Source organism: Musca autumnalis, unplaced genomic scaffold (assembly GCF_047663935.1).
Source record: "Musca autumnalis isolate F117 unplaced genomic scaffold, ASM4766393v1 scaffold_5, whole genome shotgun sequence".
Taxonomy (NCBI): domain Eukaryota; kingdom Metazoa; phylum Arthropoda; class Insecta; order Diptera; family Muscidae; genus Musca; species Musca autumnalis.
Window position 1 is genome coordinate 159,247,887 of NW_027412088.1, and position 25,954 is coordinate 159,273,840.

Sequence of the window (25,954 nt, forward strand, 5' to 3'; positions counted from 1 at the left end):
GCCAATACGAGATGACGGAGCAATGATGGGTCTGTGACAATGTCAAGTACTTCAAAGTTCGCTAGTCTTTAGTCGACCAATTCAAAACAACAATCAGTGGTTATGGGGAGGAAGAGGTCGTTTGAGGAACAACATCCTGCCTCTAAGAAGTTGAGACTATCACAGTCGGTCCATTCGCCTGTGTCATATGCATCGATGGCGAAGAAATCTCTACAGTCAGTGCATATTCGCAGAAACCTTATAAGTTAGTAAATGGGAAAGTGGAGGGGCTTGTTGTTAAGTTTTTCACCAATAAGTCTATGAAAGACTAGACTAAGAAGTCGAGGGATGATGGAATACTTCGGATTAGGAAGGATATGCTTCCGGATACCTTCGAAGCACCTGTAGAACGGAAGCAGCAAGATCTTATCTTGGTGTAGATACATGTGTATCACTGCAAAGCTGCTGTTGCTGACCATCTGCAAACTCTTTCGAAAGTAGATATCGCCAAAGCCCTATTCTATTTTGCATAAAATTGAGGTGATTTGGGTATGAGGGATGAAATTGCCGACCGCTGAAGTCTCAACTGGTGTATAAATTCCCAATTAGAATGGAGTGAAATGGAAGATTTTCAGTGGAGACAAAGCCCCTCAGCGTAATGTTGGCCCACATTTTCTAAGTATTTCAGACCTGATTAACTTCTTTACAAGTGGTGTGGCAAAACAAGCCGTCGGACTCGGAGCCCATATTATTGAGCTAATATGAGTCAGCGTGCCCTCATGATATGAGAGAGTCTCCCTTGTCCCTTTGGGGATGTTGTGGCAACATATGTATGCATTACCCGTTACAGATGATTTGTCAAATAACCGGTTTTTTGATTTCCTATCTTACACATTGTCATACAACAACACACCCAGATACATAAATATATTCACTTGCATTAAATCCTTTTGTTGATGACATTCGAATACGCCTATCATATCCCTTTGCCCCGAGCAGTAATAAATACAAATACGTTTTTTTGTTTTTTTGTGGGTGACTCTCTCTCTGTGTGAGTGTGTTTACATGTGTTCTACTACATTCACAGTGTACTGTGTAGTGCAGAGCAGCATAAGGTCAAAAACACAACAACAGTAACCCTGTGCCTAAAGCAAGGTTAGTTTTTAAAAAGCGATTTGTAACAATGAAATCACACCAACATCATCAACAACATCCTTAAATTATGGCTAACAAGGAAATACATACAGTGTATAGCTACTGCTGAGCTGCTGCTGGCTGCTATGGCAAGCAGCAACAGTAACCACGACAGCAACAATAACAACAACGACACATTTAGTTCAACAATGTGCAGTGGCAATTCGTAAAGAATCGCAAGTATCGCCACTTTTTGTTCGTTGTTGTTCACTTACTCTCACAATCATCAACCATGCCACCATAAATGACTGAATGACTGTCAGCCCAGACCATTGGCAGACGGACAAACACTGACTGGCACAAGACAAGAGCACCCTTCCAGACGAATTTTGCTGTTAGCCAAATTTGGCTGTGATATACTTTTTTGTAATAGAGTTGCCACAGTTTTTTTGTGTGCTTTTGTTGAGGGGGATTTTTACAGAGAGCGACATCAGTTAACTTTTGTTCATTGTGTGTTAGTGATGTACGCGTAGATGAGCCACATATTTTTTTAAGCTTTCGTATACATTATGTTATGTTATGTATGTTGGCAAAGCCCAGGATTTATCTTGGTCCCTCTTTCATCTCAAGTGGACACTGACCTCCCCGTGGTGTCACCTGGGGAACTGCCTTTAACACCCGTTAAAGGTAGTGAGCTAACATGTGCCGCGCGTTCTCCCATAAGAACGAACGGATATGGAAAGAACATTTTTCAAAACTGTTGGTATCCAATAGCAGCGAAGACGACGACGATACCACAGTCCCAATCCCAGAAGATGGTATTGAATGTATACCGCCCAGCCAAGATGAGGTAAAGACAGCAATAAATCGGCTGAAGAATAACAAGGCAGCAGGAGCCGATGGCTTACCAGCCGAGCTGTTCAAAACCGGAGGCGACACGCTGATAAGGTGTATTCATCAGCTAGTTAGCACCATCTGGCAGGATATAGACATCATAGGCTGATGATATAGACATCATAGGCGGATCAGTAAAAGAAGAACCTGATACCTTTATGAAGGTCGAAGGAGAATCTGCTAAAGTGGGTCTGGCGGTAAACGGTGAGAAGACCAAGTTGATGGTGTCGGCGCGTAATGCGTCTATTGAGCTCGGACCGACTGTGGAAGATGGTTCCTATAATATTGAGGTAGTAAAAGACTTCGTCTACCTCGGCACCTCCGTAAACACAACAAACGACATCAGTTGTGAAATAAAAAGAAGAATTGTATTGGCCAACAGATGCTACTTTGGTTTAAGTAAGCAGTATAAAAGCAAAGCCACATCTCGTCAAACAAAAATAACGCTCTACAAAACACTGATACTACCCGTGCTGATGTATGGCTCCGAAGCCTGGGTACTTGCGCAAGCAGACATGGCAGTGCTTGGTGTGTTTGAGAGAAAAATTCTTCGAAAGATCTGCGTTGACGGTGAATATCGACGTCGCATGAACCACGAGCTGTATCTGCTGTACAACGACATCAATATTGTTAAACGTATCGAGATGCAGCGATTGCGTTGGCTAGGCCATATTATAAGAATGAGCGATGATGACCCCGCTAAAAAGGTGTTTAAACACGGACCGGTGGCGGTGCACGCAGAATTGGCAGGCCAAGGAATAGATGGCGCAAACAAGTGGATGATGAGATGAAAAGGCGCGGTATTCGAGAAAGCGAAGCAACAAATAGAGAGAATTGGAGATCTTTTCTTAGTTCGGCCTATACGACAAATGTTCTGTAATGGGCCAGCTATGCAAGCAAGCATACATTATGTTAGAAAGTAGGCATTTGTCATACTAGAATACTATGTCGTCACATTTTCAAAAAACACTCCTCAGCGTAAATAAGCGACATTTCCTGATTATTTCAACCATGTAAAACTTCTCTACAAGTGGTGTCGTATGATATGAGAAAAGTCTCCCTTGTCCCTTCGGGGATGTTTGCACTGGAATTTTTGGAACGTTTCTCAGAATATACACTGATCTAAATTAAACCAGATAAAGCTGGATAATTTACAACTTTTAGCTTCGATCTCCATCAACGGCGCTGTTAAAAATAATTCTGCTGAATATTGAATATTAAATTCAAAAATATTGGTGCAATGGTTTAGAATCCAAAAATAGACAACACCACATTTTCAACGCTAGCCAAAAAGTACTTCTCAGGGAATAAAGCAATATTTCCTAAATATTTCAACCATGTAAAACTTCTCTACAAATGGTCTTTCGATAAAAGAGAGAATTCAGTTTCGGGGAGTTGAAGATGTTGGCGCTATACATCTAAAAAAATAAGTTGACCGGGTCCTGTGGACATAAGCGACTACTTACTACTGAAAGTCAGATTCGGAACGGCTAAAATAATTCTACCAACTAGGAGTAATTGTATTCATGGTAGGAGCCCAAAGCTATCATCTATTTTGCATTTGAATGTTACTCCATGTAAGATATAACTTCAATTAGCTATGTTGCATATGTCATACGGAACGCGAAATCATCCGAAGATTTGGGACCACACGAAATTTCAATGGTAATGCTTAAGCAACCCGGCATTGAGTAGTTTACAAGTGTCTTAAATGTGTCGTTAGCCACATACAGTCATCGGCATAAATATTTTGACAAAATATAAATTTGATCCAGGTTCATTTGTGATTAAGTAGGCGGATGTGTAAATAGAGAGGCAAAAGCAAAACGGCATAGTATTTTGACACGTCACAATTATATTACTTTTAGTACTTAATCGTACTTTTCGGCACCAACATTAATTGTTTTAGCTAAATTATAAACATTTAATTAAAAATATACTTGACAAGTCATAGATTTTAAATTAAACAAGTAAAAAAGTATCAGTCGGCTTTGCAGACGGAGATATACCCTCAGCCCGTGTGAATTGAAACACTTTATGGACATTTGAACTTGCCGACAAAAATGTAGATTACGATTAAAGTTCAAAAGTGTTGCGGAGGAGGTACTTAACAAAGTGGATCTTATTTTGGGAGTCATATCTTTTCGATAGATATCTCGCCCACTAGTCATTTTAGTGGGTCATCGTATAAATTTTGGTCCAGTATGCCAAGAAGCATGGACTTGTCTACGGAAAACATGATATCGCTGTAAACAGGACCATATCGAACAGCATCGGTATGAATTTCCAAAGGATTTTCGAACAGACCCTAAATTGCACTTGGACACAAATGTTGAATTTTTGTGGGGGAGGTATCCTAATGAGAGGACCGATATGGGCCATTTTAGAATTAAATTAAATTTGGAAAATATATTTGGATAACCAAAGTTTGGACCAAATTGGTTGCCCCGTTCAAGGGATATCATGCATACCATTCTAGTGCAATTTTTAAATATTGGGGGGATGTACCGGATGTTGTGGACCGGTTTTGCCCATCTTTGAACTGAAACTAAGATTGGCCAAATATAACGAATGCCAAATTTTGGGACCAAATCGGTTGATCAGTTCGAGAGTTATCGTGCTCTCCAGCCAATATATTTTTGAACATTTGTGGGAGAGATACCTGAAGGAGTTGACCGATATATCTTATCTTCGAACTTAAAATATGTTTGGACAAAATATTATGAAGGCCAAATTTTGTGCCGAATCGGCAGACCCGTTCGAGATATACCTTGCGCTCCAATCACTACACACTGTATCGTATGGGTTTTTTGCACCTTTCAGGCTATTTTCTCAGGAAGTATGGACTTGTTGTGGACAAGTTGTTGTAACACAAATCAAAGCAATTCGAGAGCAAGTCCTTATCTGAACTTATCCGAAATTTTGTGTGGGAGGTACCCAAAGGAGTGGACCGATTGAGTCCATATTAGAACCTCATCAAAGTCTGGTAGAAATTTCACGATGTGCAAAGTTTGGATCAAATCGGTTCCTCCCTTCAAGAGTTATGGTGCGCACAAATTTTCCGAACATTTTCGAACTTTTGTGGGAGAGGTACCGCAAGGAGTGGACCGATATAGCCCATCTTCGTCATTCTGACGATATGTCCATGCCTAAATGCTCCCAGGCATCAGAATAATCTTATCCACTGTGATATTTGATGTTTATACCCTCCACCATAGTATGGAGGATATATTAAATTTGCTTTTTCGTTTGTAACACATTGAAATAATCATTTGCGACCCTATAAAGTATATATATTCTAGATCAGGGTAACATTCTGAGTCGATCTATGCATGTCCGTCAATCCGTCCGTCCGTCTGTGGTAATCACTCTAGTATACACAAAAATGGAGATAGGACCCTGAAATTTTGGAAAGATGCGTCTTTTGTTTGCAGTCAGGTCATGTTCGATGATGGGCTATATCGGCCCATGGTTTGGTATAGCCGTCATATAGCGGTACCCCCCGATTTCAGATATTTTGACGTTTTAGTCACATTTTCAAACCGAATTAGCTATAATTTGACATTTAGGGTTCCTAGTGATCAACAAACTTACATTCCAAACACAAGTGAGCCAAGGCTATAGTCAAGTCGGGGCCGACTATGTGATATCCTATACCACTACCCCTGTGCATAAGCTTTTGACATAAAAAAATTCAAAATATTAAAATTGAAAAAGTAGGATGTACGGCAACCTTCAATAGGCTTCTTTCTCTGTGAGACCCCCATCAACCCCCAAAATTTCGTTAGGATCCGATCAAAATTCCGACCTGTAGCGTGATTGCACGAAAAATGGAAAAAGGGATGCATTACCGACTATTGCGATATCTCTGTTGTTTGACCATCTATGACAACCTACTTCACATTGTTGTAAAGGTGATATTTTCTACTTTCCTTGTCAGGTTTTGCTTTTGATATACATCTTTCAGAAGAGAGATATTCGCTTTGAAATAAAACGTTGGCATTTTCTCCAAATTAGTGGACCATTTTCATGAGGAAGTGATACCGGTGCATCAGCACCGATGTTGTTGATGCATGGCTATCGCCTGAGCTTCTCTGTCATTATCTTGTGGAAAGGCTTCCACATGCTCAGACACGTCAGGAGGGATTTTCATGATCTAGAGAGAGATGTCCAAAAGTACAAGCGAAAATTTCTAGATCAAAGAGCCTATAGGGCAAGCTAGAATAGCATTCACACTGATGCACTTGCACTGGCAATTCAACACAGCAAATCAATCGTTCCGAAGTCATAACGAAATCAGTACGAATTTCGGATGTGAACGTATGTTGTGTGAAGATGTTGAAATAATTTCGGAACGAAATCGCATCAATTTTTGAAATTCGGAAAGGAAATTTATTTCAGACAGTTCGCTTTGAATTCGAAACGAAATCTAAATGAAATAGGATAAACAATTCCTAACGGAAATAAAATAGAAATCGGAAACGAGCTCCGAAATTGTTCAGACGTGTCGGACATCCGACATTTGGTGTGGTGGGAATGTAAATTGTGATTTCCGTACTCAGAGAACATGTCCATCTATAAAATTTGTAGGTTGCGACCTCTATATCACACCGAAATGGCTGAAGTTTGGTATTATGTCTTCGTTGGGGCTATTAAACTTTCCACCAGAAATTGTTCGGTGTAGGTCCATGTTTTCAAATAGCCCCCACAGAACGGTAACCACAATTTTTGGTATTTTCACGGTTATTGTCTCATTATCCCATCGAAATACCGGAATTTTCACATTTAGTCTTATTTGGGACTACAAAATTTTCCACCAACAATTTGTCGGCGGATATCCACGTTTTGATGTAGCCCTAATAGCACGGCAGCTCCCGATTTTCGGTATTGTTAAAATTATAGCCTCATTATCACACCGGGATAGCAGACATTTAGTATTTAGTCTTCTTTGGGCCTACAAAAATTTCCAACAAAAATTTTTTCATTGTAGGTTCACTTTTTGATATAGTCCTCATAGAATAACCCGGTTTTCGGTACTTTTAAATTGACAGAAATGTTGCACTTACAGCGTGTTTTTGTAAAAATGCTTGCCTGTCACACGAACCGTTCGTATTAAAACGTATACGTTTAAAATTTGGTTCTTGTAAGATTTTACGAACCATTCGTTTTTATCTAAAAGCCTTCGTCTATTTCGGAAAAGCTTTTATATTTCAGGATTTCCATAATGCTTATTTTGTGAATTTTGCATCTGCATCAGTACGTAATATGTGTTGTTTAATGGCAACCCCGATAAACAGATGACAAAGAAAAAGGGAGACAAAAATTTAAACAAATTTGCCAAAAAAATAATTCACATAATATGAAGAAGCGGCGGCACTTCTTCTTTTGTGCTTCAGTGAAATTAAATAAAATGAGATTCCTCACCAGTTTTCATGTGTTTTGTGTCATTTATTACTCAAATAATTCAGTTTTCATTCATAACGATGGGTCTTTTCCATTCGTTTATTTCTGACGTATTCGTTCGTCTGATTTTGTTAGGAAAACCAAAAAATTACGAAAATGAAAAGCTTTCATTTGTTTGTCACACGAATACAGACGTCAATTGCTATGAAAACCAAATTGTGTCTTCGTTCATGAAATCGACGAACGAATGGTCAAAAACTTTGTACAAAAACACGCTGTTAGTTTTCGTTGGGGGTATTAAACCATCCACCTGAAAGTTGTCGGTATAGTTCCACATTTTCGTATAGCCCCCATAGAATGGTACCTCCCCATTTTCGGCATTTTGAAGCTTGTGTCCTCCTTATCACACCGAAATAGCTAAACAAATCTTGGCCCAACAATTGTCAGTAGAATTCCAGATTTTGATATAGCCCCCATAGAACGGTACCTTCCGATTTCTAATGGTTTTAACCTCATTATCACACCGAAATGACTGAAATTTAGTATTTTGTCTTCCATGGGGTTACAAAATTTTACCAAAGACAATTTTCGGTACATGTCCACTTCTTCACACAGCCCCCATAGAACGGTACTTCCCGATTTTCGGTATATCGATAGTTGTGACCTCAATATCCGACAGAAGTGGCTGGAATTTGGCACTTAGTCTTCGTAGGGGGAATAACATATTTCATGTGAAAATTGTCGGTACAGATCCACGTCTTCATATAACCCCCATAGAACAGTAACTCCCGATTTACGGTATTTTGAAGGTTGTGGTCTCAATATCACACCGAAATGAATGCAATTTGGTATTTAGTCTTCCTCTGAGCTAGAAATCTTTCTTCCAGAATTTTGTCAGTACAGATCCACGTTTTGATATAGCCCCCAGAAAACAATACCGGCCGATATTCGGTATTTTCAAGATTTTAACATCATTATCGCCAAAATGACTGAAATTTAGTATTTAGTCTCATTTTGGGCTACAAAACATTCCAGCTGAGAATGGTCGACACAGCTTTACGATTTGATATGTCCCCTCATATAACGGTAACGCCGATTCTCGGTATTTTGAAGATTTTAGCACCCACATAATCTTACCAAAATGCCTGAAATTTGGTATTTAGTCTTCTTTGGGCCTACAAGACTTTATAGCGGAAAATTTAGTGGCGGAGATAGCGGAAATTTAGTGTTTAGTCTTCTTGGGGCCTACACAAATTTCCCCTAAAAATTTTTTCATTGTAGGTTCACTTTTTGATATAGCCCCCATAGAACAATAACGCCCGATTTTCGGTACCTTCAAATTGACAGAAATATTGCACTTAGTTGGGGGTATAAAACCATCCACCTGAAAGTTGCCGGTATAGGTCCACATCTTCGTATAGCCCCCATAGAAATGTACCTCCCCATTTTCGGTATTTTGAAGCTTGTGTCCTCATTATCACACCGAAATAGCTAAACAAAACTTGGCCCAACAATTGTCAGTAGAATTCCAGATTTTGATATAGCCCCCATAAACGGTACCTTCCGATTTCTAATGGTTTTAACCTCATTATCACACCGAAATGACTGAAATTTAGTATTTTGTCTTCTATGGAGTTACAAAATTTTACCAAAGATAATTTTTGGTACAGGTCCACTTCTTCACACAGCCCCCATTGGAACGGTACCTCCCGATTTTCGGTATATCGATAGTTGTGACCTCAAGATCCGACAGAAGTGGCTGAAATTTGGCACTTAGTCTTCGTAGGGGGCATAACATATTTCATGTGAAAATTTTCGGTACAGATCCACGTCTTCATATAGCCCCCATAGAACAGTAACTCCCGATTTACGGTATTTTGAAGGTTGTGGTCTCAATATCACACCGAAATGACTGCAATTTGGTATTTAGTCTTCCTCTGAGCTAGAAATATTTCTTCCAGAATTTTGTCAGTACAGATCCACGTTTTGATATAGCCCCCAGAGAACAATACCGGCCGATATTCGGTATTTTCAAGATTTCAACATCATTTTACCGCCAAAATGACTGAAATTTAGTATTTAGTCTCCTTTTGTGCTACAAAACATTCCAGCTGAGAATGGTCGACACAGGTTTACGATTTAATATGTCCCCTCATAGAACGGTAACGCCGATTCTCGGTATTTGGAGATTTTAGCCACCGCATAATCTTACCAAAATGCCTGAAATTTGGTATTTAGTCTTCTTTGGGCCTTCAAGACTTTTCCACCAGAAATCTGTCTCTATAGTTAGCTTCATAACATCGTAATGGCTGAAATTTGGTTTTTAGTCTTCGTTGGGGATACAAAACTCCCCCCACAAATTTATCGGTTGAAGACCACGTTTTGATATGGCCCCTATATGACGGCTCCCAATTTTCGGTATTTTGAAGATTTTAGCATCATTATCCCATATAAATGGTTTAAATTTGGTATTTACTCTTCCTTGGGGCTACAAAACTTTTACCATAGAATGGTACCTTCCGATTAGGAATTATTATTTAACCGAAATTTTAGCCCTCATTGGGTCCACAAGACTTTCCCCAGAAATCTTTCGTTACAGGTCCACGTTTTGATATTGCCCCCCATAGAACCTGCTTTCCGTCGGTAAGATAATGTGGTTATAATCTAACCGAAAAGGGTGAAAAGTGATATTGAATCTTCCGAGGGTTTACAAAACATTCCCGCTGAGAATGGTCGGTACAGATCCACGTTTTGATATAGCTAACATAGAACGTATATCTCGACTTTCGGTATTTTGAAGGTTTTAGCTGTTACTTGATATTTCGGATTCACAATGGGTAGAAAATATTGGTGTCATCGATGCCGAACTTAATACCGTTCTTACTTTTTTATGATTTCGGTAACAGTTACAATTTTGCTCATATGGTTTTGGACATTCAGATTTTTGCCCGGCCAAAATTTACTTCATATTTCCGAAAATGTGTCAACTTTGGAAGCATACATCTGTCTCCCCGCCTCCAGTATCTGTTTAAATTATGTATAGATGTAAGCGAAGGTGTCATCTTTTTACACCCAACCATCATCCAGCGCCAACCAGCCGATTGACTGACAGACTGACGACGACTGTTAATGGTCATGCAAAAGCGGCAAGGTTATACAATTCTTGATTTTGAACTGAACAATGGAAACAAAAGACACACACACAACAAAAAGGAAGTCCATATACCATACACTAGCAGCAGCGGCAGCTAGAGAAGCAGCAGTTGTAACAGTAGCAGAACCCCAACAGCGCCACATGTGTAGTGGATAAGGCATTAAAAGGAAAACCACTGAAAGAATATGGGAAAAGAAATTGTGGGAGTATGAGCGTGAGAAAAAAAGCGAAACTTACAGTAATTTTCCTAGGTAATGTTAAAACATATGTTGAGTTGTTCTCACTCTCTTTCAGTTACTTCTATTTCTCATTTTCTCTTTTTGACACTTGGATGCTAATAAAGGTGGCAATGTACAACTAACAGATGCTGTAAATGTAAGGTAGTGGGTTACTGGGCTTAATGTTGGGTCATGTAGGAAGGAAAATGGTGGCTTTGGCGGGGGTTAAGGGAGAGTATAAAGTTAGATACATAGGAAATATATTGAGTGCAAAGTTAAGTTATTAAATATTTTTTATGATTTAAGTAATTTCTTGTTGTTGTTGTAGTTTGTTATTTGCTATAAGATATTAGCGGATTTCCGTTAAAGCTCTTTCATTATTACTAGCATTCGTTTTTCTCGTTCATCTATTTGTGGGTGGCTAAAAGCTTTCTTTTTGCTTGCTCACGCTCTCTCCCACACTCTCCCACTCATTTGGATTTATGCTCATTGTTTGTGGAGGATGCTATCTCTTTGGTTTTGGTGGAACAAATAACGGTGAAAGCCCAACAAAAAGAGTGAATCGAAATCATTGTCACTCATACGTCCAGCTGGACGACAACAATTTTCGTGTCAGTTTTCTGTGAAATGTTGCGCAAACTAGACAAACGCGTAGCATTACTTTAAATGGAATTAAATTAAAGAATGGAAAAAAATTTAAAACAAAAAACAAACACAAAAACAACAACCAATCAATAAGCAACAGAATTACAATAACAACTAAAAGAATACCTAAAATTCGATATAAAATAAAAAAATACTTTAAATCTTTGCTCAAAACATTTTGTGAAATTTGTGTTACATTTAAAAAAATCCAATTGCTCAATTCAAAAGCAAAACCCCTTAAAAAGCGGTGTGTGGTGCAAAAAGTGAAAAAATGTAAAATTTAATTAAATATTTTATCCCGAAAAAAAGAGAACCGAAGCTTCAATTAAATTTACTTGCAAAAAATACAGGCACCTACTTTTCTTTGCGCTCTCTCGCTTCCTGGCAAAGCAAAAAAACCGAAGGCTAAATTTCCTTTCGTTATTGTCCCGTTGTGTTGCCTGTGTGTGAGTGTGTGTTGTTGGTCTTAACAATTTTCGTGTTGTTCGTGCGTATTGGCAACAACAATGTGTGTGTACGTGTGTTTTTGAGCGTGTGCTATCCCATGGTGTGTGCGGGTGTCAGCGTAAATGTATGAGTGCGTTTGAACATACAAAGTTGTAAGGATATATTGTTGGTGCTCCCGCCCCGTTTACCTTTTAACTTCCACAACAACACGGACGGAGGCTTTCGTTACATTCTTGACTGGTATGGCATTCACAATATCAATGGTATGGCATTCAATTCTATCCTACATAGGATCCTGAATGCTAAATGCTGCTGAGGTTGTTACTGAGGTTGCAAGGAAGGTATTTTTCAAGCTCATTCATTCATGTTTACAAACACATAGAGCAAGCCACCTACACACATACCCATACGCATCATACATACTACGTGTGTGTGCATGGTTTTTATTCCATTTTTCGTACATACATACATATATTTTTATTATTGGTTGCACAGTAAGTTGTTGTTGTTTATATCTGGTTCAAGTTTTCACTGCCAGGATACCTTCCGCAGCTCCACAATTCATACATACATACCTCTCCTTACTAAGGATATAGATTTGATTATTGTTATCCTAACCATAGGTAGAGTGGTATTATTTTCTTCTGTGTTTTTTTTTCTTCTTCATTTCGCTGTTGGTCATGTTGGCGTTTTCCTCATCTTCTTCTTGTCTTTCACAAACTACAATTTTCTGGATTTCGTCTTGTCAATGAAAGAAACAATCAAAGAAATAAGGCAAAAACAAACTGGATTTGTGTCAAAGTCATTACAAGTTTGGTTTTATCTTCTTTTTGCTTTTGAATCTATTTTTGCCATCTTTTTTGTGTGTTTAAGGAGAAATTCTGCTTCAGATTTTCATTAAATAAAATTACTGTAATTTCAAAGATGAATACTGACTGACTGCTGTTTTATCTACTAACTTGTAATCATGTTTAGATCAAATGATTCTTTTCCACAGAATTCTGAGATAATTTAGTTTTGAGCTTTAAGAAAAAGATTTCTGTGTCAAAGTTTGTTTTGGATTAAAAAAAAAATAAATGTAATTTTAGGTTTAAAAATCTGATTCCAGTATTTTCGTAAAACATATAAAAATACGAAAATTGTTATTCATGGAAAAAGCAAAATTTCGTTTCAATGGGAACAATTATTTTCGAGAACGACTTTATTCTGTTGGGAGATATACATATTTTTCCACAGAAAAAACTTGCTCACAAGGCTTATCTAGGTAGTTCTGGGAATAAACAATATTCCAAATAATAATAAGGCAAATACATGTATACAGTATCGAATTAATTTCTAGTCAAAATACGTACATATACCCTTAAAAATAGAAATTTGAATAAAAAACAATAAGGAAAGGATCAAAATCGGGCAGGCCCGACTCTATGATTACCTACACCAATGGTAGGCAATGTGGCTCCCATTTGTGATTGTGTGTGTAAAAATTTCTCACACACACAATTCTACTAATTGAACAAGTAAGCCAAGGTTATAGTCGGACGGGGTCGACCATGTGATACCCTACACCACAACCCCTGGGTATTAAATTTATTTATGGAACAAATTAACTTATTGTAAGAAATAACTTTCTGGATTCTGGCATCATATCACACCAAGCTTAAATACTAATAATTGTTTCAAAAACATCCCAGGAGGGACAATGGAGACTTCTCTCATATCAGTGAGTGAGTGTACCCCGATTCATATTCGCTCAATGATATGGGACCAACAGCTTATCTCCGAATCCGAAGGGCGTGCCCTAAGACACCACTTGTAGAGAAGTTTTACATGGCTGAAATACCCAGAAAATGTCACCAACATTACTGAAGGGTATTTTGCTACGTTTGAAAATTTGATGTTGCCTGGCTGGGGAATCATTTTGAAAAAAGGTGGCAAAGCGACCCATGCTGCAATGTATTTATAAAAATCCAATTGGACAATTAATACGCTAGGGCACCATGTAATTTGCAATAATGCAAAAAACTGGGTATGAGAAAATGTAGTTCTCTTCACAAAACCCATTATATATTAGGCAGTAGGCCCGTTATCTAGCAGACACGTTATTGCAATTTGCATCAGGGGATGGTCAGTAGTTCTTTTTCCATATGTAGGCTATTTTGCCGGTATATGCCCTCCAGGAATTAAAATATAGACCAAAAATATTGTTTTTATTTTTCATACAAAAGTAATGGTCCATTTCACCCGCTCAATAATATCAGGTCATCATCCAAAATTGTAGGCATCTTCTTCTACCTAAACTCTTACCTCGTGAACAATTTCGTGATTATTGAGCTATAATTGCGACCTCTAGCGTGTTTATGATTACACTACAAACAAATAACTGGGTATCATGGTACAAATACACAGATAGCCGCATCGGCAATTGTTGGTAACATAAGATGTCAAAATTTGACATCAATTCAATGGAATTGACACATTATGTTACCATCAGCTGGCTTGATAATGCTACCTGTATTATTGTACCATGCTGGGTATATTAGACTGTAACTCTGTTATCTTATTATGTACACCAACACAATTGACATCGATAGATACACAGAAAAAAATGGATAACGATTTGATAAACAAATTCAAATATTCAATTAATCTTTAATTGATTTTTTTTACCGATAAACGAATTGTCATATTTACAAACGTGTTTATCAAACATTTCCCCAAACATTTTCAGTTTTTTGACGTACTGTATTTCCAGGTAGTTACTTATTGAAAACATAATAACTTTTATTTCATCGAGTTTTAAAAAGTTAGTTTCATTTTAGTTAGTTACAAAATACATAAAAATTTTGATAAAGCTGTTTATCGGAAAGTTTTTATGTGTGTAGGTCAAGCGTTCCTCTTCCAACTATAGTCTAGTTACCCGGAATATCTCATCCAGGAATAAAGATATAAGCTGCATATTAAACATTTTCTCAATTTTCACACAAAAATTGTGGCCCATTTAACCCACTAAATTTTATCTGATTACCATCTTAAATTGCAAGCTTCTTCTTTTTCATATACTCTGACCTTAGTTAAAATTTCGAGGCTATCGGACTATTATTGCGATCTACAGAGCAGCTACAAAATCTGATAAAAATTATGTTTTTGGTCCATTTCATCGGCTAAATATTTTACGATCATCACCAATAAAAATAGGGATCTATTCTGGTATGAACCCGACCTCCATTCAAAATTTCGTGACAATCGGTCCATAATTGCGGCCTGGAGTTTGATTACAATTTATAATGAACAGAAGAAGGGACGGACGAACACACATCTCAAAATCGCTTTATCTCGTTGAGATATGAAGATTGGTATACCACATTGGGGTTCTCCGACAATATTTCGCGGTGTTACATGAATTTTTCCCAAAACAAACTTATAATACCCTTTCCGCATAGTGGTGTAGGGTATAAAAAAATGGTTAGCCTTAATGTCTGTGGTTTGGTGTAGGCCCTATATAAGGTACCTCCCGATTTTCGGTATTTTTAAGATGTTAGCAACAATTTTTTATCAAACTTCCTGTAATTGGACATTTAATATTTCCAGCAGTCCCTAAACTTCTCCCCCAAAGATTGTCACGTCCATGTTTTGATATTGCCCCCATATAAACGAACTCCCGTTTTTCGGTTTTTGAGGGTTTTAGCAACAATTTTCAACCGAACTATCAGTAATTTGACTTTTTAGGTTCTCAGTGGGCAAAAAATTTCCTCACCGAAAATTGTAATTTGAGGATTTTAGCAATAATTTTTAACGGAACTAGCTGTAATTTATCCTTTGAAGTTCTTAGGTGTCATATCACTGCTTTATTGTCAACATAGGCAATTGTCAAAATAGGCCATCTTTAGGTACAGGCCCCATATAAGAATACATCTACATTTGTTACTGAACTATCCGTAATTTGATATTTGATGTTCCCCGCAGTCACGAAACTTGAACATAAGTCCATGTTTACGTATAGATTCCCTATAAAGGTACTTCCTAATTTTCGCTATTTTGAGGATTTTAGGTAAAATATGTAACCGAACTTACTGTATTTTAACATGTGAGGTTTTTAGGAGTCACAACACTTCTTCACCAAACATTTTTCAGCTAGGCCCACGTTTAGTTATAGCCCTAATATAAGTGTACTTCTTGATTTTCGGTATATTGAGGGTTTCATCTCCCGATTTAAGGTAATTTCAGTATTTTAGCTACATTTGTTGACCGAACTAACTGTATTTGACATTTGAGTTTCCCAGTGGTCGCAAAACTTTCCAACAAAAAACATAGGACTACGCTTTCATATGGCTCTATAATATGGTAGCACCGATTTCAGGATTTTCTCTTTTTATATACATTTGTTTTTTTTGTCATATAATGTGAACATTGTCTTACGATGTGGTATAGCCCCCATATAACGGTACCGCCCGATTTTATCTGACCGAATTAGCCAAAATTTGGTATTTGGTGTTCCCAGTACTCAAAAAATCTCACATATAATTGTGAAAATGATTCCATAAAAGTTGTTTATTCTATATACGTCCATATAAAAATCATGTTTTGAGGCAGAAGCAAAATTCTTTTTCCCCACCCGATTTTATCTAACCCTATTAGCCAAAATTAGGTATTTGGTGTTCCCAATACTCAAAAAAATCTCACAAATAATTGTGAAAATTATTTTATAAAAGCTGTTTTTTTCTATATACGTCCATATAAAAATAAAAATTTGAGGCAGAAGCAAAATTCTTTTTTCCCCAAAAATTATCTTGGGGATTTTCAATCTTGACCCATGTGGACGTTCCGAGTTCATGGGGATACTTCCTGCCCATGCGGAACTCGATATGCCCAATTAGAGGCAATTCGCTTGGAAATAAATAATGTACCCAGCTAAATCTTGGATGAAGTTTGGTAAAGTTCGACTTACAATATTTTCAAGATATTTGGCATTTTCGGGTTTCCAAGAATGTAAAACACGAAAAGTGGCGAATCTATTGTATGGAAAGTGCTTAAGGATTCGATAAATTTTCTGATACAGATTTGAACTTTATGTTCCGTTGTATGAACGAATCTGAGGTCTTTGAAGCTATATGTAAGGTTAAGGCGAAATCGTTAAGCGTCGTGGTATTCAAAAATATCGTTCCTTCCACGAAACTGATAGTTTGAGACCCATTTTCGGGCGGTGGTTATATGCGGGCTATATCTTATGTCCACAATTACCAAATACAATAGCTTCGTTCCAGTACTTTTTTAATGATAAAAGTGTCAAAAGAGCAAACTGTCGAAAATGAGTTCCACATACACATTTTTCTAAAATGTACGGGAACGGATAAATGGCAGAAACGTCATAAAAACTGGAACAAATGTCAAAGTCGACGTATCAGCCAATCCGAAGCCGGTAAACACGTTGCACATTTTGCTCGCCCAAATTTGTCGTGTAAAAAGTTTCTAAAGAGAAAGCCATTCAGCGCCATTTTTGTTCAAAGAGAAGTGAACATTTTGCAAACTTTTTGGTGTACGGGAACGCATTTTGGTGAAAAATGTGCAAAATGTGTTAAATGTGTAAAAACATTTTAGTTCTGGAACGAAGCTAATGTAATAGCTGATTGGCTCGGGAAACTTTAGAATACTTGAAGTCGAGAATTACCGTTTTACTGGCCCTATGTCCACAATTGTTGGTGCAGGCTTTTTTGGGTCATTGGGAACCCTAAAGGTCAAATTACAGCCAATTTTGAACGACAAAATTTATACAAACACAATTAGGCCTGGATAAGTTTTTTTTGGCCACTGGCAACCCAAATCGCATCCACTGAAAATAGTAAATAAAACTTCAAAATATTAGAAATCAGACGGAGCGGTTACAACGGTCCACAATTTCTGGTGGTTGTGGTTGTTTTGACCACGACAAATCCGAAATGCCGAATTACAGCTAATTCGGTCTTCAAATTTAGCTAAAACCCTCAAAATATCCAAAAAAATACAGACAATTTTACATAATTGCTGAAATTCTTGTCAGTATCGGCTAAACTATTGGGAGTTGAAACAAATGACCTTTTGCAAAAATCTTCCAAATAAAGTTCTCACCAATTCTTTAGAACATTCTGAAACTCTAAAATGCTTACTTCATGTTGTTTCAGCGGTATTTTGCATCATATCTTTTACAACACGTATTTCAAACACAGTTCACACCAACAGTTTATTCTCGCATTTTGGAGTTCACTACATTATTGACATTTATTAAAACGTCGTTGAAAAATGACGCATTTTACAGCAATGACATGTTCTGAAGAGTTGTGTATTACATTCCAGGAAATATTTCCAAAAGAAAATATTCGGAAAAAATTAACGATTTTGGAGATACGGTGCGAAATGTATAAAAATTGCGGCATTTTTGCATATATTTTGAAATTTGAGGCAATAAATGTAGTTTTTCGGGTTCATTATTTCTCCAAATATTGTTTTCTTGTCCTTACCTACAAATTTGCTTCAGAGGTCAGAAGAAGATTCGCATTGGTTTCAGAGATATAGCCCCGAATTTCTTTAAAAACTCAATATTTAACTATGTTTAGATGGGGCCATAAAATCCGAGTTGGATCTGACACAACAAAACCCAACTAGGGTTTCTTGTCGTTTGGGTCTGTATTTTCAAATAAAACACTGTAAAAATCCTCATTTCGAATTGTTTGCACAAGATCGCCTTAAAAATGTTGCACAGTGTAATCAAAAGAAAAAATTTAAAATATAGTAACATGTTTTGGTGATGAACAATATCAGTACAGCAAAAAATAAAGGAAATCAAAAACCACTCAGAAATTCCCATATATACACGGTGCTCTTGAACCAACTTTAAATGGAAGGAGCTTACTTACACCTGAGAAGTTTTTGCGTATTCTGAAACTAGAATGTTCATAGATACGAAAAATAAAAAAAAAAACAAAAAAAAAAAAAAATCGTCGGAGCGCATTTTTAATTAAATCACGGAAAATTCTCTAGAGTTTTGGCCTTTACGAAATGGGACTAGAGACAATCTTATAGCTGTGAAAATTCTCTACAAGATTGTTTTTCGTATTTTTTCCTAGGTTGTACCATTTTTGAGATATATAAGTTTAAGTTGGGAATTGCACTCATGGATTTTTTTTATAAGAAGACGATACAGTCAGTGCATTGTCCCAATTTGAACTTCTATATCTCAAAAATGGTTAAACCTAAATGGTCAATCTTGTAGAGAATTTTCACTGCTACAATAGTTTTTCTAGTACCATTTCGATAGGTCTTGCGGTTTCCCAGCAAAATCGTGAACACCTCAAAAAAATCCTAAAAATGTCAATTTTGACCGCGATTTATTTAAAAAGCGCTTCTGCAATTTTTTTAGTTTTTTGATTTTTCTCATCCTCTCATGCTTGTTTTTTTTTGTAATATTTATAATTTTTTACATACAAATGAACTGTTTTGTAGAATCTAGGGAAGGGCAACTTTATAGAAGGACACTAGGAGGTCTTCTGCCTATGGAAAATCCATATCTAGTTCACTGTCTATCTATAGAAGAGCTATAAGAGATATCCCGTCAATAGGAGGCTAATGTGAGAAAGCCGTTGACAGGTCTTCCTCTTACAGAAGGTCAACAGGAGGTCTTCGTTCCATAAAATACCGATAAAAGGTTTTGTGTTTATAAAAGATTGATAGGAGATCTTTTTTCTATAGAATAGCAATACGATCTTTTCTGTCTATAGAATACCAATTAGAGATCTTTTGTGTACAGAATACTTTTGCGTTTTAACATAGTTAAATGCCACTCCTCGGATAGTATTGAAATATATTTGGATCCTTATAATCTATTGTACCATAACATAATTTAATCAGTTTTTATGTTTTACTTTTGAATATATGAAGAGGATTTAGGTGCTCTTGGTATATCAAGGTTTCGCATTGTTGTTGGCATTACTTATACGCCACGATATGTAATGATGTTCGTAGTTCAAAGTTTTAGATTATGGTCCCTAATGGTTCGTTGGTCTTTAACAATAGTGGGGTTTATTTGTCGTTATGATTTGTTTCTTCTTTTTTCACAGTAAGAGTTGTTTCGCGTGGTGGCATACAAGTGTCAGAAGAGGTTTTAATTTCCCAAAATATTGATATTAAAATATAATTATTTTAATTAGAATATCTCTTCTTTCAGCTTTGGCATATTCGTGAGAAATTTAGTAAAGTTGCGCTGAAAGTTGTCAGATTGGCGACATTAAAATGTTTTCTGAACTTTCCGAAAGATTAAAAATTATGAAAACTAAATTCAATGAAAATGTATAATAACTCTGTACTGTTTTTTCTCAATGTTGCAAAACTATTTCAAATGAAGCAAACTAACCAAACCAAGTACCTGTGAAATTTCGAAACTAAACAATTCACTGAATTCATGATTAAAGTGAAAAACAAATTAAACAATTCTCCACTCAGACATGTGTTTCTATGAATTGTATTAGTGGTAGAAATAGAGAATTACAAACATAAACACACATCCTAGAATCTGAAATGTACCAAAAACAATACCACAAATGCAATTAAACCAAGTGATGCTAACTTATTAATTAATCCAGAAACATAAAATAATCTCCAACAAACACATCCTCACAAAAACATAATCAACAAGTTCCGTAAACTGCAACAAAAACAACAGAATCAACTAAACAAATTTCGAAATTTTAACCAGAAGATAAGAATTTTATTGTGCCAGTGGGAGAAAAGACGTTCGTTTTCGCTCTTTAACTACTGCTCATCAAATTTAATGAAATTATTTTCAAAACAAAAAAATTCCCATATTTAATTTTCTCTGAAAATTCAAAGCACACTTGCACACGAACGAGTCCTTCAACTTAAACTACGTTGTTGACTATTGATGCCAAACACAAGTGTAGACACATATACAAACAAAATACTAGTGCATGTATATATGTGCAAGTGTATGTGAATGCACACATCAGGACAATCTTTTAGAATTGTATTTACTGGACAATAAACATAGAAACAACAGCAGCGTTAGCAGCAACAACAACTACAGAAAATAGCAGCAGCAGGAAAAATAAGAATTAAATGCGACAATGACAACAAAAGCCACAAAAGTATGCATATGGTAAGTACACGTGTTATTAAATATACATACATATGTATGTGTACATACAGATTTACACACATACACAGAAAGGATTATACTCACACAACCATAATCATACATACAAACATTGTTTTGTTCACAATGAGACATAATAACAACACGCTAAGCATATAAAATGTTACAGTATCTGATTAAGTTATTATAACGGGTTTTAATTTTTAATAATTTCAATATCTTTTGTAAGTAAATAAATTAAAGCCCTGACCCACTTAAACTTGGCAAAGCCCAGAACTTATTTTAGTTCCTCCATCATCTCAAATGGAGACTGACCTCCCCGTGGTACCACCTGAGGAGCTGCCTTTAGCACCCGTTAAAGGTAGTAGGTTAGGTTAGGTTTGGGGATGTGTAGTCAATATATATTGCCTACGCCACTCGGAGACCTTTCTGTCCATTGTGATCATCCATAAATCAGAAAAAGAAGTTCAGAAGTACCTGAAAAGACAAAAGAAGAGAAAAGAGAGCAAAAATAAAGAAAAGAGTGTGGGGCTGGGAGAGTAATAATAAATGGATTATTAAAGATGAAAATGTAATAAAGAAAAGATAATGATTTATTTGGTGATGGTAGAAAACTGTCAGAGAAGTAGTTACGCTTATGGGTGGCGCCGTCCCAGCCAATTCAAATTTTTGATGATGTTATTTATGATTGTTGGTTCCATGTTTGAGTAGAAGGTTAAACTTGGAGGAAAGCATACTCCTGTTAATCTATATCGCTTTCGAGTTAACATCGGGCAACAACATAAAATATGCTCAATAGTCTCCGTTTTCTCCTCATCTTCACAGAGCCTGCAATAATCCACGCCATCATCCTGCCATTTGCCGATAAAAGCTCGGATGTTACAATGACCGGTAATGACTCCCGTCAATACCCTGATTTCTGATTTGCTCAAATTTAAGACTGAAGTTGTTCTGTTTGTTGATAGAGTCGGCCAAATGGCCCTTGACACGTTGCACCTTGATTCATTATGCCATAGTTCCTTGGCTCGTTCTTCAAAGAACGTCTCCACTCTCCGAAAAAGGTGACATATGGGTGGTTTGATTGAATCAGTGATTGCTAGACTTGTTGATTGGGATCCATGTCTTGCCAGTTCATCTGCCTTCTCGTTTCCCATAATGTCACAGTGTCCAGGTACCCAGCAGAGTCGGACAGCGTTTGTGAGGTTCACCAAAGCAGTTCTACACTCAAGAACGACCTCAGACTTGATGTTGGAGGATTTGATGGCTGTAAGAGCCGGCTGACTATCAACTAAAATAGTCACCGGTTCAAAGATTTCTGCATCCAGACTTTTTATCAACTCTACAGCCATTTTGATCGCGAATATTCCTGCTTGGAAAACACTACAGTCGCTGTTCAACCTGTATGAGTACTCGAGACAAAGCTTTTCGCAGTATACGCCAGATCCGATACCTTCTTCCATCTTGGAACCGTCTGTGTAGAAATCAGACCGTCCAGAGGAGGATTACTACGGATCCAGTCATCTCTACTAGGGATAACGACCTCAAAATCTTCAAATCTTTGGACTGGTGATAAGTAGTAGCTGAATTTCCCCTGCAGATTTAAGCTAAGGTTTGGTCCTAGCTCCCGAAGAATGCTTGCATGTCCATAGGTGCTGTCACGCCAACGATTCAATTCATGTAGCCTTAGGGCACTACGTGCTGCTTGACCTTTGATGCTGAGTCTCATGGGCAAGATGTTCAACATCGCATTTAGAGCTGCTTGCGGTGTACTTCTAAAAGCTCCAGTTATCAGGATCGACCTTGTCTACGTTGCCGGAGTTCGATTTATGTCGAAGCGCGTGCCACCAGACAAGGCATCCGTAGGATAAGATGGGTCTCACAACAGTATTATACGGCCAGTATATAATAGCTGGATTTAATCCCCAGCTTTTCCCAATCGAATTCTTACATGAATAGAGTGCAATCATACCTCTCTTCGTCCGTGCCTCGACGTTCCTCTTCCATCTCAATTGTGAATCCAGTGAAGGTTGTAACTTGGTTTGGGCATTGGGCTAGTAAACCATTCCTCCAAAAAGCAACATACTATGAATACGTAAAAAAGACTTTAAGTTCGGTCGAACCGAACTTTGTATACCCTCCACCATGAAATATATATTAGTTGATGTTTCTAAGTAGAGATATTTTGTGACCACGGAAACGCAAATGCCTATACAAGGTCAGAAAATGTATTAAAAAAATTTCTTCAATCGGGCGCCACCTTTAAATTTTGTAACTACTGGGAACTGAGAATTTTTGGTAGAGAAATTTTGTGACCACGTTGAACGTCAAACGTCATATAACAGGTAGTTCCGTCAAAAAGTAGTTAAATTTCTCAAAACTCCTAAAATCGGAAGGTACCGTTATATGGGGACTACACCAAAAAAAAAAAAAAAAAAAAGGGTAGGAAAATCAGATGGCAAATTACGGCAAGTAGCGTTATAGCAAAACGTGGATCTGTGTTGAAAATTTTTGGTGGATAAGATTTGTGAGCACTGTCAAGTAACAGGTAGTTCGACAAAAAAGTCTCAAAATACCTGTAATCGGGAGGTACCGCTACATGGAAGCTATACCAAAACATGGAGTATGTTCAAAATTTTTGGTAGAGCTGTTTTATGAGCTTTGGGAACCTCAAATTTTAAATGACTGGTAGTTCGGTAAAAATACCGAAAATCGGGAGGTCCCGTTATACGGGGGCTATACGGAAACAAGGACTATATTGAAAATTTTTGGTGGAACTCTGGGAAATGTTAAATTTCAGGTAGTTCGGTCCAAAAATGTAGCTAAAATGATCCAAATAACGATAATCGGAAGGCACCGTTATATGGGGTTATACCAATACATGGACCTATGCTGACAATTTTTGGCGGAGATGTTTTCCGACCGCTGGGAAATGTTAAATTTCAGGTAGTTCGGTCCAAAAATGTACCTAAAATCTCAACTATTGTGGACGCTGAGTGAGTACAACAGACGGACACGGGGAGATCGACTCAGAATTTTATCCTGATTAAAAATATGGTAACATGGAGAGGGTATGCCACGTTCTTGTTCAAAATGTTCTAATATCAACACCGTTAAAGTTTTTTCAAAAATTTTTTGGAAAAAATATAAGCATATCTTGGCTATAAGTTTTGATATATAAATGTTTATAATTATGTTTTACAGTGTTTTTTTAAATATAATTTTTGAGAATTTACAAAATGTCTAAAATGCCTACGCCAAGGGACTCTACAACTTCATTTACCACACTTCTTCCTTAAATATCAAAGTTTTACAATAAAGGGATGTTTTATCTATTGAATAATTAAAAAATATACTAAGGGTCATTATTACTATTGGATGGATTTGAAAGGGAAGGAAGTACCCCGCCCATTCCGAAATTCAACAAAATTTTTAGCCTATTTAAACCAGGGGCCATCCCTCTACATTCCCTGGCAATTTCAGAAAAATCGGTTCAGTAGTTTTGGTAGAAATGAGAAAAATTGAAAATTGAAAAAAGTGGGCGTGGTAAAATTTCGTTGCATAAAAACCCAAGTCGGGTTATGGCGCTCTGATGCCATTACCAACGAACGACATTTGATTTTTATTTATACAGATTATTTGGATTTCTATTCTTTAGACGTTGTCTTTTAACGGTATAAAATGTATTTTGGATATCACCAAAGGCAAACAAAATATAACAAAGTATACCTTCCATGAACTTTTTTCACAATACCCTGAAAAACACAAGACTGCTTGCATCCTCAATCATGTCTTTGATACAAATGCGAGCTTTTGGGATATGATAGATCTTCCCTAAACTCACAATTTTCCTTTTAACGGGGTTTTTGTAGCATTTGTAGTTTTCAAGAAAATATGCGGTGGCAAAGCCGCTCCAGTAGCACAGCCGCCCCATCTTACCATACCTACTTTATAGGTTCGCAAATGATTGTTGATTGATGCGTTACAAACGGAAAAGCAAACTTAATATACCCTCCCTACTTTGGTGGACGGTATAATAAAGTGTTATATTTATGAGGACCGATTTTTTGGTAAATATACTAAGCCGATATAAAGACCATGTACGTATAAAGACGAAAATCCGCGGTAATAGGGTTTGAAATTTTTAAGGGAAATAGAAGAAGTAAAAAAGTATCACTTGCCGACAGAGATATACCCTCAGAAGGTGAGATAAATAAAAGAAGCAAACATTATATTTCGTCGAAATGTGAACCTGATATATTGACTTGTGTAGTTCCGGAACTATATATCTAGTCCATCCATCACAAAATTAGTTGATACCTAGATCAACTCCGAAGATAAGAATTTTTAAAACGTGCGAAAACACAAAAGGACCGTGAATTGAAAGATACATTTAATTATATCGGTTTCGGAAGTATTTAGAAAAAAAAGAAAAACGAACATTGTATTGGTGTCGAGACTATTTGGAATCGTTGGGAATTAGATTTGCCCAACATTTATGAAATCACAGTTTTCGTATGAAGCAGACTTTCGACATGGTATACATACTTTTTGCCAATAATTATTTTTTTAAGGGTTGTTCCGAATTTTGTTACATTTAATGTACTAATGCACTAGTCGAATCTTCGTCTCCTCATCAAGACGATCCACTAGTGTCATGAAGAGGCACCCTGTTGCAGTCCTCAGGACGGCATTTTAGCAGGTGTGAATATTCTTCAACTGCGTATCGCATCCATTTGCATAATTGCATAATTGCTTTTTAAGAGGTCAATAAGGTATTTTTGTCTGCACCCAATGCTGTTGGGTCAGCGGGCTCGATCCTTGAGGTTCTTGTTCCTTGAGAACTTTGCTCCTACTTCTGACCTTGTCGCAAAGAGCTGTGGCAGACGACTTAAACATGCAATCGAACGTTACACCCATTATGGGGGAGTCTCATTTCAGCCG

General features: G+C 37.1%; 1 protein-coding gene across 4 annotated transcripts in view; it reads left to right on the forward strand.

Moving 5' to 3' along the window:
- The first annotated feature begins 11,352 nt into the window (after positions 1-11,352).
- The window catches only part of GlyT (Glycine transporter), a 131,966-nt gene continuing 117,364 nt past the window's right edge, over positions 11,353-25,954 (forward strand). The window contains exons 1-2 of one of the 4 annotated variants that reach the window (XM_073990310.1): positions 11,353-12,215; positions 20,069-21,016. The gene's annotated coding sequence lies outside the window, so the exon portion shown is untranslated. The remainder of the gene's footprint in view (positions 12,216-20,068; positions 21,017-25,954) is intronic. The other 3 variants (XM_073990308.1, XM_073990311.1, XM_073990309.1) reach the window with 3 other exon arrangements.